This window comes from Drosophila ananassae, chromosome 2R (genome assembly GCF_017639315.1).
Source record: "Drosophila ananassae strain 14024-0371.13 chromosome 2R, ASM1763931v2, whole genome shotgun sequence".
In the NCBI taxonomy this organism is placed as follows: domain Eukaryota; kingdom Metazoa; phylum Arthropoda; class Insecta; order Diptera; family Drosophilidae; genus Drosophila; species Drosophila ananassae.
Genome location: NC_057928.1, coordinates 18,967,327 through 18,981,517, shown reverse-complemented (window position 1 = coordinate 18,981,517; position 14,191 = coordinate 18,967,327). Strand labels below are relative to the sequence as shown.

The following is a 14,191-nucleotide window of genomic DNA, read 5'->3' as shown; positions in this document are numbered from 1 at the left end:
AGCTCAGGACACTTCAGTTGCCAAATCAAAGCCTGAAAAGCCCATTGTAGTTTCCCTTAAAGGGGGGTAGGAATGTAAACCCCCCCCCCCCCATCCATCCATCCAATCCATTTGGTCCTGTCGCTGCTCCTTTGGCTCTCCCCCCTGCCACCGCCCCCTGGTCCTGGTCCTAGTTTGTCATTAGTGAGAGAGGACATTCGCTTGGGATTGTGAAGCAAAGCCAAGTTAAGTTCCCCTAATGCCACACATTCTCCATCCCCGAAAGCGGTCGTAATTGATTTTCTGTCGCTTTTTTTTTTTTGGCCATCCGATCCTTGGACGGGGCAAGAAAAGCTCCTAAGTGTGTCAGAGTTCACTTGGCAAACAATACACCATTTTTTTATGGTCATTGGTTGGCAAAAATCAATAATTCGCACAAATGTTTTGTTTTTTTTTTTGCCATTTGCACATTTTCTGTTTTGTCGGAGAGAGCCAGCCAGAGAGGAAGCTTGTAAGCGGAAGCACTTCAAATTTCCGGCAGACGACACACACACACACACACACACACATTTAGACACTGATACACTTTAACAATTACTTTTTATAACGGGACAGGACGACTGCTCTTCCATATGGCGATTATGCATATGTGGTGGTCGGCTTTCTCCGGAGCTGGATGAAGGATTGTTGTTGGCTTCGATGGCGGAGCGAAGGCTGAGGCACGTCTGCTGTCCACGGAATCTGGCACGTAAGTGATGGGAAGGAAATGGAAAGGCTGACTCAGCTCTGCGGCAGAGCCAGCGGCAGCGGCGGCAGTGGCGGCAGAGGGATGCTGCCTGGTCGACGTCGACGTCAGCATCCCGTTGCCAAGTAGTGGTGGCTTTTCGCCAAAAAGGAGAGAGCCCCAGAGAAAGCAGGAGAGAGCGCGAGAAGGTGGCGTGGAAGAGCGCCTGCGCCGTGCTTTCAGAGAGAGAGAGAGTGGAAGGGTGCAGCAGCAGTCTCTGTGGAAAAAGCACCCTCTAACGGTTATCTCTCTCGGAGAGGAAATAGGAGGCTTTTCTTCCAAAGCGCCTGAGTGGCGCCAGCTGGGCAAGTATCTGAATCCTGCGCAGGGAGCAGGAGAGAGTGGGGAGCCAGCAGAGAGTGGTGGCAGGACATTCAGTGCGTAATCTGATATGCGGCGGCGGGTTAAAAGCCTCCAATGCGCCGCAGGACGACAGGTTCCAGGACACAAAGGAATCACAGTGCGCAGAGCTTAGACTGTGGAGGAAAAGGACTAAGGAGGAGAAAAATAGAAAAGGATATATGATATAAACTACTATTAGTTTCTGTTAGTTTCCTAATTGTCAATAATAAAAACCTCCTTTATTTCCAAGTATTTATGCCTTTTTCCATAAAGTCCTTTTTTATGTACCTTCCTCCCATACCTTTCCCCGCTTGGTGGAGTAATTCGATACCACCTATTGATTCAATTAACTTTATATGCTCCTATAAGGCCAAGCCAAGCTAATAAAACGTCTAGGACAATGGCAGGACCTCGCCTTAGAAGCCATCTATCAGAGAAAGACAAACATGAGGGAGTCTGGAGAAGAATATCGCATTTCCCATCAGGAACTTGATGGTTTCTCCAAATCCTAGTGCCAATGGCTAGCCATAAGGCCCAATAATCAGTAAAATATTCGTTAATTTTATGGCAAGTTTCGAGCAATGGAGGAGTCATAAAGTGGTAGCTGATGAACTAAGACTGCCACGAACCATCACTCTTAAGGAGTTTCACTTCCCAAAACTCCCATAGGGGGCACCTCCATCCCAAATGCAAATGGTATCCCCAAGCCAGCCATCGGACCATCGGAGGTGGAGTCGCAGCCTCTCACTAATTGGCAACCACTTTCCTACCCAGAAGTCACACTGAGCCGCTAATGGATGTAATTTACGGCCCACACCGCTGGTCTGTGGGAAAAACTAATTAATTGTGGGGGGAGTCCCATGTTCCAATACCAAAAAAACATAAGAAAATGGCTTAACTTGGCTAAGATAAATTATTTATAGAAATCTCATTCAACTTACTTTTCAAAAACTGGTCAAGACTCATGGTGGAATCTCTTGGCGTTTTCCAAATTAAGATTTAAGGCACAAGGCTTACGGTTAGGGGTTTTAAGGACTAATGCTTAGAAAGGCACGCTGGGGCGTTGTGTTTTCTTGTTTTTGGTGTGTTCTAGTGTGTTGTTTGTTGGTGTAGTTTTAAAACAGGATCTTATGTGTTTTTGTTTTTGTGAAGGAGATTTTAAAAATCGTTGACTGCATTCGGCAGCGCCTTCTGCGGCAGGAGATCACACGAAGATCCTGCGACTCCTGCGGGGCGACTGCTCGACGAGCCGAGAGGCACGTTTGTGGTGTTGGCAACGGCAACGGAGTCCTGACCGTTTTTGTACAAAAAATTGTACGGAACCGAAATACAATTCAAAATTTAAAAAGTAGTCAACACAAAACGATGGCAAAAACCGCTAACAATTTGTGAAAAATCTTAAAAAACTCGTATACAACAACATTTTTGTGTGTTTTTTATGTTTCTTTTTTAACAAATAACGTTTAAAATTTTTACTTTTTTGTTCTCTAGTATAAAAGCTGGTGTAAAGTTTTGTTTCTTATTTAAACTTTAAATATATAATCGTGTGACTGTGTGTGTATATATTTCGTTAAAAACGTGTAAGGCATTATAACAAATTTTTGTCAGTTTTTCTTTTTTGGTGTTTTGTTTCTTTGTAGTTCTAAGGCAAACTAGTGGCAGATCGGCGATTCAATCGGCGATGACTTAACGACTATTTAAAAAAGTAAAGTTTCTGTCCAAGGCACTCGACTCGACTCCTCCTTGGGGATAAGGCACGAACTATGACGACAAAAAACAGGAACCGAAACGGTACAAAAGGCACTTTTGTAGACCGCAAAACTTAACGAATTTTTTTAACAACAACTGAGGCACAAACGGTTTCAAAACGCGACTTGAACAATTATTATTGGAATTCTTGTAGAGAGAAGTTGGTGTGGCTGTGTGGCAGCTGTGGCAGCAAGTCCTGCCCGATTAGCGGCTAGGCCTAGAATGGTGTGCTATGCCGGCGACACATCGTGAGCTTCTGACGCCAGCATCATCCATTCCACAAGTCGTAAGCATTGTGAGAATCGGCGACTAGCCGGCGTCGTCCTGGCGTCCCATCGGCGCATGCTCCGCGGCCAGGATGTCGGATGATGTCCCTGCTGGTGTGATGCTGCGATGAAATGGCATGTGCCTGGGACCAGGATGTGCGAGAAGGATGCGAGGATGAGATCGTAAAAACTGCCTAAGCGGCAGGGATGGTTGTTTCCAGCACCCATCGCTTTGCCGGCTCCTTGCGGAAAATCCACCACCAACTGTGACCGCCCTATGGGTGGCCCGGGACCACCAATGGCTGAACTTCGCCATCGCCTTATGTACAACTGGCTGGCGTGTTTTTGTTACCATTTACTTCTGGCCAAGTTGCATAAATTAAGCTGGCGCTTGGCTAACAGAAACAACAATCCCGTCCGGCCATGCAAAATGAATAATGGTCGAAAAATTGGGAAAATCGGACAGCGGGAGATCTATTCCTCAACTATATGTTACTTTTTTTTCTTCTCTAGATATTTTTTAATTAGTTGAGGAAATCAGATTTGCTGCGTGATTAATTGCAGGGAAATGAGTTACCAAAAGTTGAAACTATCTTTAAGTCAACACGAAGGATAAGTCCACCCACCAGGACCTCATCATCCACCCACCAACACCACTTATCCCAGCAATAATAGCGAAGGAGGGAGCGAAGAAAAAAAAAAGCTCAACTGGCGCGACATTCTGGCGCCAAAGCCTCCATTTTGTCTGGCCATTTAAAAAGGATGTGTATGTGTATCCTTATCCTGGAGCTAGCGCGTGTGCCTGCGTAGGAGTCCTGTGGTGGCCGCCAAGGAATCTGCACAGTTTTCTCTTGTCTTGGGACACGTCGTTACTCCTTCGCAGGATAGCCTTCCCCTACCCCCAGTCAGCCATGTTTTCCCCACTGATTGTCCTGACAAGGATAACATAATGCCATAGAGCTGCGCCAATGTGGAGCCTTTTTATGTAATTTTCCCAGTTTTTATTTCTGTTTTGTTAAGTGGAAAAATAGAATTTGCCCAGCGGTCTCTCGGACATAAAACGAAGCTCCGCTCCAGGAAGGCCATCAAGTTTAAGAGACCTATTAGTGATATCCTTTATAGGTAGGACTAGGATATAGTCATTGATTAAGTGCCAAGGGGTGCTTTAGGGGGCTGTTTTCTTATGAATCATACACCGCAGAGGTAAACACTAAACTGCAATCTTAAGATAGCTAAGATATTTAAAAATATTTGCTTAATATTCTTCACTTCCTTATCTCTCTGGAATCTTAAAGAAATCTTCACACGAAGAAAGCTAAAATTTGTTTATGGATATGGGTATTGTGGGTCCATCACCTCTACTCACCTCAATTCGTTGTTAGCCGCCGGACTCTGGCTAAGAAATTCGATTCAGTTTCAGTTGGTTTCGAATGGATTGTTGGGAAATGTGTTTATCGAAAGTTGTTTGCTGTGTGTACTCGCTCGTGTGTGTGTCGGAGTGTGTGGTGTGGGGGGCAGTGTTTGGAGTTGTCGTTGTTGCTGTTACTGATGTTGCGTTGCTTGTTTCTATTTCTTCGTTGTTGTCGTTTGTTTGATTTGTTTAGAAGATCTGCAAATAGAAGAGCAGAGCCAAATTAAGATCTCTCCCAGCATGAGCCGCAATTTCTACTTCAGAGCTGCACACAACCTAGGAGTGTATCTGAAAACGCACAAAGCATTTTTCCTGTTTTCATTTTCCATATTAGCACAGCTCGACCTCGCCGATGATGGGTGGCAGGCCTCTGCCTGCGAAGGAGGAGTCTAAAGGAGGTGGAGGAGCTAGAGGGAGATCTGCTGGAGCATCTTGTATATCTATAGCCGCACATATACGGACTGAATAGATGCTGGCATTGCGGTTAATGCCACCAAGGCAGCCGGAGCAAGAATACCATTCCAAGAATGCTGCACCAGACTTTTCCATTAGCGGCTTTTGTTTATACGACTTTCGAGAAAACTGCCAGTGAAGGAACAACTACAGAAAATATCAATCAACACCCAAAAGCCCAAAAGAGTGCATCAAGACGGTCAAGACGGAGATCGAAGCGGATCGGATAGGATAGGCTAGAGAGTTGTCTGGCCAGGAATGCGGTTGCTGGAAACTTGAACTCTTCAAAATTACTTCTAAAATAAAAGTTAGGCAACATTTTAATCAAAAGATTAATTAATCTGAAAGTCTTTACTCCAATAGAGGCAGTTAATCCGCCTCTTACAGGTGCAGGTCAGACCTCAACTCATTCACAAGAAACACTATAATCTCGGGGCGTGGGTGGGTGCCTCACCGGCCTCACCCACCGATCTCCTTCCACCGGCCTCCTCTCTTGGCATCGCTCGATGAAAGCGAAAATGCGATATTGTGGGCGTTGGACAAGTTTTCGAGCTTAGTGGGTCGACGGCTGATTGGGTTCACAAACACACAGAGACATACAGAGACAGTACATATCTGTAACTACGTAGCTGTATAGAGTTCTTCGCGGGGCAATCAAAATTACAAAACGATAGCGTCACGTAGTTATAGCGAACACAATCTGAGACCTTGGCACGATTCCGACATGCAGCCAGATGTCGGGTTAGGTGCTCAGGCACGTTCTATGATGCTGAACCTCCGGCGGCTAAAAGGGTTCCGACAGAGCACTTTATGGCCGACAGAGGCTGTCGGGAATGGGTTTATTGGCCCGCAAGGAGGGGGGTTCTCCAACTGCCATCTATAGGTTATGGCTTAGGGATCTTGTATCTATGATTCTTCCCCCACATCACAGTCTTCATTATTGAATTAAGCTTTCGAATTAGCTGTCTGTCACCTCATGCCAAAAATCAACACTAATGTCTGGCCTGAACACAGAATAATACATCATATAGACGTGACGGTGGTGATGACTACACATCCAAGTGCTTAAATCAGCCTTCCATCCTATAAATCACATCACAGCCAAGAAATAAAAATGGGAAAAAGAGAAAAGAAATTTGTAAAATAAACTGCCAAAGAAAATTCAACTGCCAGAGAAATGTGTTGAAAAGAAGCCTCTCTAGAAAAAAAAGTTCCCTTTACGATAAAAGCAAAACAGATTCTAATTAAACCAAAACAACATCTACCTTATATATGAGCTCAATCGCCTAGATTCTATATATGCGAGTTCCTAAAAATATCCAGCATAAACGAGAACTTTCAAGGTAAACAAAGTTTTTTGTGGGGCAACCAAGAGGGCAGACAAATCTTTTGGATTTTCGATACGATGCGTACTACAACCCCGAAAGTTTGGAAATTCAATGTGTGAAGAATCGAAATCCCCACTAGACCCCAGTCCCCAGTCCCCAATACCCAATCCCCAATCCCTCCCACTTCGATCTGGCACGATTTCCACGCTAGACTGGAAATAGAACGACCAGAATGCCGGCAAAGTCAACGTCAAACGCTTACAGAACTGATCCCAACCAGGTGAACTCCGAGTATTCTAATCTTCTGATCCGCAGAAAGTGTCTCTCGGTGGGATCCCCACTGTACCACCCAACCGATGATGATGCGATGCTCTTGGCTCATTCATCTGCTTGTATTTTTTTTGGCCCGTCCTCTATGAGTCACTGCTGAATTTATAGAAATTTCAAAAATTGTGTACTACGACTCGGTAGTTTGGGGATCCAAGCAGATGGCGATCCCCGAGATGCGAGATCTGATCACTGCCCACCGGCGACTCGCTTGATTATGGGGTTTCGCCTGAGTAATGTAACACAGCAGCCACCAGCCTCCAACGACTCATGCAAAAAGTTTTATGTTTTTTGATTTTTATTTCGCTATTTTTGATGTCGGTGGAAAGTGACGGACTGTCGAAAAAAAGGTCGTTAAGCAAATGTGTCACGATCCAGTGAGAGCTACAGAAAAGTGGTATAATGAGTGCAATTACAATTTCAAAACACTACCAGTTGTTGGAAAACAATGATGTTGGTTATAAGGAAACAACTAAAGTTTATGTGAGCTATAATTCAAAGTTTTATGAGCTTTTCTAACCTTGCTGAGGTGATATTTTCAGTTCTATGAATAGTTCTATGAATCTTCTTTCTTTTCTTCTTAAAATCTGACTAAGAACTCTCACTCTTTGTTTAAAAATTGTAATTGCATTGGCAGATAGGATATACAATTCGAACCAAACGTGAAAATAATGTTTATTTGGCGAATTTCGATTGGAGAATACTTATAAACAACAGTCACGTTTCATTCCTCTGATTGAGGGCGTTCAACTTTATGGTAATTGATCGGCAATAAACACTTTTTAAGAAGAATAATGTTCTCCTTGAGCTTGATGCCATAGGCAAGTTGAGTGGCCAGATAGCAGACTGGACTCCCCTAGATCTCCTAGAGAAAGAGAGACTATGTGCACCTTGGGATAACCCCTGAACCCGGGATGTAATTTGAGTAAACAAGACATCGCAGCCGTTGCTGGGGCTGCGCCTCACAATGGGGCACAAATTTGTGTATCACTATCAGAGTCACAGCATCGGGGCAGTCACAGCGGCAACAATGGGCGGCCAACGATGATGGCGAAATCCAGATAAAAGATGCATTAAAAGTAACAGAATACACAAATAAACAAGCCAAAGGATGGATGGCTGCACGGATGGATGGATGGGAAGGCAAACAAACAAATCAATTCGAATGAATCGACTGGAGAAGTGACCTCAAAAGGGGGAGGCTTATAAGCCTGGTGGGTAGTGGGTAGTGGGTGGTTGGGCTGACACAATAAAGGACTCTCGGCGGCCTGTAATTTTCAATTATGGTATCACATCAAGGTGGTGGCACATCATAATGCGGCCAAATGATGTCAAGTGATAGGGATCAGAGCCCTAATTAGAGTTCTTCATGGAGAGGAGTGTGTTTGTAATTAGCTCTACTTATGATACCGGATAACATCAGTAAACAGAGATTGCTCAGTAAGGTGAATCGGAAAGGAAGTATTATAGCATTCCTCCTCGCATGTTAATATTTTTATTCAACGTATGTATTTATAGACAATGTACGATTCTCCCCTAGAAATTTCACATTTCCTGCCAACAAGAATTGCCTTCGCTTCCTTACTTCCTTCCTTCCTGCCACATCTACATACGAAAGACATTGCCAAGCAATTTTATGATTGGATGCCAAGTTCCATTCCCATGCCCACTTAAGAGGGAGCAGCCAAGCCAGCCCGCTCTCTACCCACTTGGATGTCGTCGTCAATCGGCGACGGAGGAGGCAAGAAATTAGGCTCCCGACTGCCGGGCTCCAATGGATTTTCGCACAAGTGAGTGCCAAAAGCGACAGGGGTACTTTCGCATATAAACACAATATATATATTTAGATATAGAGTCAGTCAGGGCCATCCCTGATAGAGGGAGCCGAACGTAGCAGACCAGCTGAGTTGACTTTGAGGGCCAGAAACCAAATAAGAAAAGTATTTTTGCTCTTCACACTCGTTCACAATACCGTTTCATTGATTAAAAGAGCCTTCCCCTGGAGAGCTCCCCCAGCCCCACCCAGATGAAATGGAAATAAATTGCAAGGCAAGGCCAGGCCTAGCGATAACTGCCACTGGACACGACAGTCTCCGGAAAAGGGGAGACACTTTCGCGGAGAGAGATAATCAAATCGGGAATGGAATGCATAAAATGTGGGGGGTTGGAATACACTTGGAACAATCCCACAAGAACTAGATTAGTTTCTCGGAAAACCTAAACAATTAAGCCTTTAAATCCTGCTCCACATACCGCCCTAAAGCAGTTACATCTTAAGGGTTTCGAGTCATTTTTCAGCGCGACCCCCCGCCGATTTGGGTGCGGATCCGGCGGAGTGACAAACCGCAACCCGTTGCAGTCCAAAGCTGGAATGCCGAAGCTGACGTATCGACTGACCGCATCCAATGGACTTGCTGACGGACTGACAGATTGATGAAGTGCCCATATGCGTGTTCGCCCGCTAAAGCCCACCAGAAAAACGCCAATGAATTACTGACGTAATCAAGCAGGGATTTACGACACCCACGGCTCTTGGTGGGGAGATGGGAGATGGGGGATTGGGAATCGAATCGTATTCGAGAGACAACCCGATCGGGGTGCCAAACCCACTTCCCCAGCCACTGGGGGGACAGAGACTGGGACGATAAACAAAACAAATAAAACGAACCGAGTTCGGTAGTCGGATAATGGAAATTAATTTTTGCATAAATCCTCGCAAACTTCACAAACTTGGTCGGGCGACCATAACGCCCGAAGGCAGACCACAAATACGAGTTTTATTTTTAGAAATGCATATAATTTTTTTTTTTTTTATCAGCACTAATAGTAAACAAGGGACTGACGACTCCTAATGACTCAACCACAATATCGAGGATGAGTGTTCGTGCAAAAAGGGAATGCGAATTCGAATCGGAATCGAATCGAATCGTATAGGAGGGCCGACTGAGGAAATACTTGAAATTCCGATATGGTGCGGTTCTGGTTTTCGCTTTCCACCTCCGCCACTTGAGAGTTCCGCGTAATTAAGAAACATTCCCAAACAATAAACTATTCCATAATACGAGGGGCAGGGACTGGGTGCCAGAAGACAGAGCCAATCGAACTCAATATAGAATCTCTCTCGGCTTCATATAAATTTTTCTGTTTATTTAGCATTTTTTGATGTTGGACTGAAAACTGAAAACTCAAAACTGAAACTGAAACATGTGTGCGGCAGCAGTTTGAGAAGGAGGCGGGGGGCATTAAGAACCTACCATCGAAATGTATCTGTATCTATATATATACGCTTTCAGCGTGTATGCAGGCATGTATCTGCGAGTGTAAGTGCAATCCGAAGCCAATGAAAACGCTGAGGCGTTAAGAAAATAGAGCGCACACATCACTTGTTATTTTTATTTTTTAATTGTTATTACGGCTTGGCTTTTGTTCTCTTTTTTTGTATTTTGTTTGTTGAATTTTGATATGGTTAGCAATTGATTTAATTGAGCTTGAAACATGCCCTAAACAATAATTTCAACAACTGGCTAGAAAGAATTAATTAAAAGGTGTCATGAATGAATGACACTTACTGGAGGGAAAGTTGTTTCATTAACTTTCCCTAGAAGCCCCACATTCGGACTCCCTCTACTGACATTTTCGATTATAAAGAAATCAAAAAAAACACTCCTCTCATTTCACGCCTGCCAAATGAAAATCAATTAATCCGCACAAAATGTACGAATTACGAAATAATCCTCGCTGCAATAACATCCCCGGGACATCAATCTCTCTTTCGAAAGTTGTATGGCCACCAGTGTCCATGGAGCTCGACCTTTGCACTCCACTCGTCTCGTCTCGCCCAGAGCAACGCGAATTAATGAATACAGCTCAATTAATAAAACAGCAAAGTAAAAAATAACAAATAACAAAAATAAATAAGCAAATATGCAAAAAGCTTCCAAGCAAAAAAATTCAAGCAGATATTGTAGATACTGTGGAAAATGCAGTCACTTGTCTGGCGGCAATCGAAACGTGCCCCAAAATGGGCAACGTGCACTGCCCACTGGCAGTTCAGTTCCAGCAGTGACCGAGTTACAAATCAGTTGGCTCAATGAATGGCTTGCTGGCAGCTACATCGAAAACGAGTGTACACGCAGCACTACATATCACACAATAAAAAAAATTGTTTTAATTACTGAGATATATGGAAAATAAAAAGAGTTGAGGGGAGAGATCATGGAGGACTCATTTGGTCTATTTTGGAGGACTTATAATTGTCACAAAGTATTACTAAAGAGATCATAACTTGATCCCTTATTTGGAAAGTTTTTGGGTCATAATATTATTGTCATAAGTACTTCTTAAAACATCCAACTTTAATGTGTTTTATTTATCTAGTTTTTAGAATCTTCTGGAATATTAAGAGCTCCCTTGAAATGAAGAAACCTTAAGAAAACCCAATTAATATCCAAAAACTTTGTCAAGTGTAGCACTTGGCGGATGCAAAACTTCCACACGTCCATGTCTACGTCCGATATTTCGTATATTTGGTAGTTGTGGGGCCCGATTCTCTGCCCACACAGCAGCATGGAGTGAAAATGAGCTTGGATCTCGATTTCTTTATATTTCCGAAGCGTGTTTATGTGGCTGGGGCATTCCAAAAAACAAAATAAACACTAAACGAAAACGCTAATAAGGTCAAAAAAGCTCCAAAGAGAGAGGGCGACCGAAATCGAGAAACGACTTTAACGAGCATTGACATTTTGAGATAATGGATATATAATAACAAAAAAATACGCCCACAAAATGGAGCGACAGCGGAATTCGCCAAACAATCGAACAAAAAATGTGAGGAAACCACACAAAAGTCGGAGAAATTATGACAAAAATGCCGAAAAAATCCGAAAAAGTATCTTCGAAATGCAAATTAAAAAATCAGAGAGAAAGAGAGAGTGGAAGAGGTAAAAAAAACCAATAAATCTAGTAAAAGATACAAAACAAATCCAAAGCGTGCGTATGTATCCTAAAGATAATTTTTATTTATGGAGGCGGGCTGAAGGGGGTGGAGTGGGTGGCGCTGAAGGCAGCCAGCTGCTGTTAGACACCGAAAAAAAATACTACCATGATCTCTATAGGATTTGACTAAATAATAGATACAGAGATCAGGTTTTGTGTATTTATTTTCAAAACAAAATTGTATCTCAGGGCCAAGCTAAGTGCTGTAAAGGGTTCTTCCTTCTCCCCTCCAGAGAAATATATATTTTTATTAGTATATGATCTTTTTTTCCGGTGTCTTCTGTTCAAACAAGAAATATAGAATGAAATATCTGTGTGTGTGGAAGCATAAAGTCAGGGGCAGACATCAGACGTCGACGCCGCAGAGCGAAGCTGGCAGAGCGATGAGGTAATTTTCTGGTTGTTACTAAAAAAACTAAAAAACAATCTCCAGATGCGAGCTGAACCTTTCCGGTGCGTGGAAAAGGGTTTTCCTTTTCGGGCTTTGCGCCGGCGCAGATCACACACTGTACTTTGAGATGGAACTATGGGTGTTACACAATTGATTCGATCATTGGCGGAATGGCGGCACATATTCCCGCTGACCGTTTAAAAATAACACCATATGTCACGCACTAATACTCGCACTGGGGCAATTGGCTGATATACCTTTTTTGATTTTTCACAATTGAGCTGGGGAACTCTTTGAAATTTTTTGGTTGAACTTGAACGACTCTGATGATATCTATAAGTACAATTTTGTATATATTCTATAGATATGTATGTGTATTATACGCGTATCGGTATCGGGCGCGGCACAATCGAACGAATTGGCACCGACGGCGGATGAAACTCAACTGAGCCATGGGGTCCCAAAGAGCCCCCGCCGTGGAGCAACAGTTGAGAGCGACCAGGCGGCTGGTCGAGAAGAGAGCCTAGCAGGTGGCGGGCTTCTCTCGTTTCTTCTCCGTCAGCTGCTCTCTTCTGCGGCGATCGCAGTCTTCAAATGTAAACAAAACAAAATGTACCAGAAAAGCGGACGGATAGCAGGCGGCGGCAGGGCGACAGGGCAGACCGGGCCACAAGGTGATGGACCCATGCCAGTGGGTTGCCTGATGACTAATCTTCAGCCGCTTGGGCCAATTCTCTTTCTTTTTACACACACAAATCGAGAGGAAGCGGCAAAGTGGAAGTGGAAGTAGCTTAGTCACTTGGGCAGTTCCGAGAAAAACGGCATTGGGAAGCTATTAGCCATAGAATTGTGACACAGGCCTATGGCGCTTTTCAATAAGAAGCTACAATAAGAGTTCTACCTCGACTAATTGGAAACAAAAGGTGTTAAGATCGTTAGCCAAGGAAGGAAGTTACTTAATTAAGAAACAAAACAATAAGGGTTGATACACAGACCCAAACTGCAACCACTTCCTAAACAACTTTCACTTTAAAACGAATGTAATGGGCATACCCATAAACTTTACATACAAATGGTTAACATTATAAAAGTTATTTTGCTTCTAGGGAGAGCTCCCAATGCCAATAATATTCATGACTAGATGACTGAAAAGTGCGTCAACAAATGAAGCGTTACGCCTGGCTTTTGACTTCAATTAGGACCAATTATTGACACACTCATCGGTCAATTGAGCCGGCAGACTAGGGTCGAGGGATAAAAAAAAGTTGAAATCTTTTTACGCGTACCAGCGGGAAGCCAGCACGAGTCTTCGGGGTTGCAACTTCACAATTAACTCGAAAATTGAAGGCAATTTGCGAATCCCGACGACGATGACAACGCCGACAATGACTTCCCCCCAACTGCAGGCAGTACTGAAGTCGTAGTTATCTTATCGTGCTCGGAATTCTACGCCATATACGCTCGCTGTGTGCTCCCTCCGCTGAGTTGTTGGCTTTCTGGCTTTCAATCAAGAGCGATAAGTTGGGAGCAAACCGACTGCTGGGCTGATAATGCGCCGCATGTGGAGACTCCCTTGTTAATTCAATTATTGAAAAAGACTACCACCGACTGGCTAAAAAAAAAACAGGTTGCACTTTAATTAGCATAAAACGTGGGCAAAATATACACAAATATATATACAAACAAATGCGGGCGTTCCCTTCTGCGTTCTGCTTCTGGGAGGTGGACGATTTTTACAACAGAAAATGACCACTCGAAATGGGGCGGAATTCGCGTGACCACAACATCGTAAATGGCAAGCCCATGGAGGGAAACCCCAAGTTTTTCCTGCGGGGCGCGCTATTTCCGAGGGAGGGTGCTCCACGCTCCACGCCCCGGAGGAGCACCCACTAGTGAGAAAAACAACAACGAAATTCTTGTTGGTCGCAGCTGAACTTGCAGTCGCTGTGTTTGCCGATTTTTCCTGCTGTCCTTGATGCTCCTACACTTGATAGGCCACGGGCTAGCATTAAACTCTATTTTACTTACAAAATCACACGGCGAAACTGACTAAAAGTGCATTAAAAATGAGTAAATAAAACAAAACACTCTACTAAAAAAACTTCTGTTGACTTGTAACACTAATCGCGAGGTTTACCAACACTGTTAGCGGGAAAAGGCTAGGCT

At 43.8% G+C, this 14,191-nt stretch overlaps 1 protein-coding gene across 7 annotated transcripts in view; it reads right to left on the bottom strand.

Moving 5' to 3' along the window:
* The window catches only part of LOC6506967 (talin-2), a 27,793-nt gene extending 13,602 nt beyond the window's left edge, over positions 1–14,191 (bottom strand). For 2 of the 7 annotated variants that reach the window (XM_014909511.3, XM_001956870.4), the window contains exons 1-2: positions 14,054–14,189; positions 4,487–4,729 (exon numbers count right to left, since the gene is read on the bottom strand). The gene's annotated coding sequence lies outside the window, so the exon portion shown is untranslated. Of the gene's footprint in view, positions 1–577; positions 730–2,046; positions 2,066–4,486; positions 4,730–12,282; positions 12,510–14,053 lie in introns of those variants that run through there. The other 5 variants (XM_014909508.3, XM_014909512.3, XR_006507046.1 and 2 more) reach the window with 5 other exon arrangements.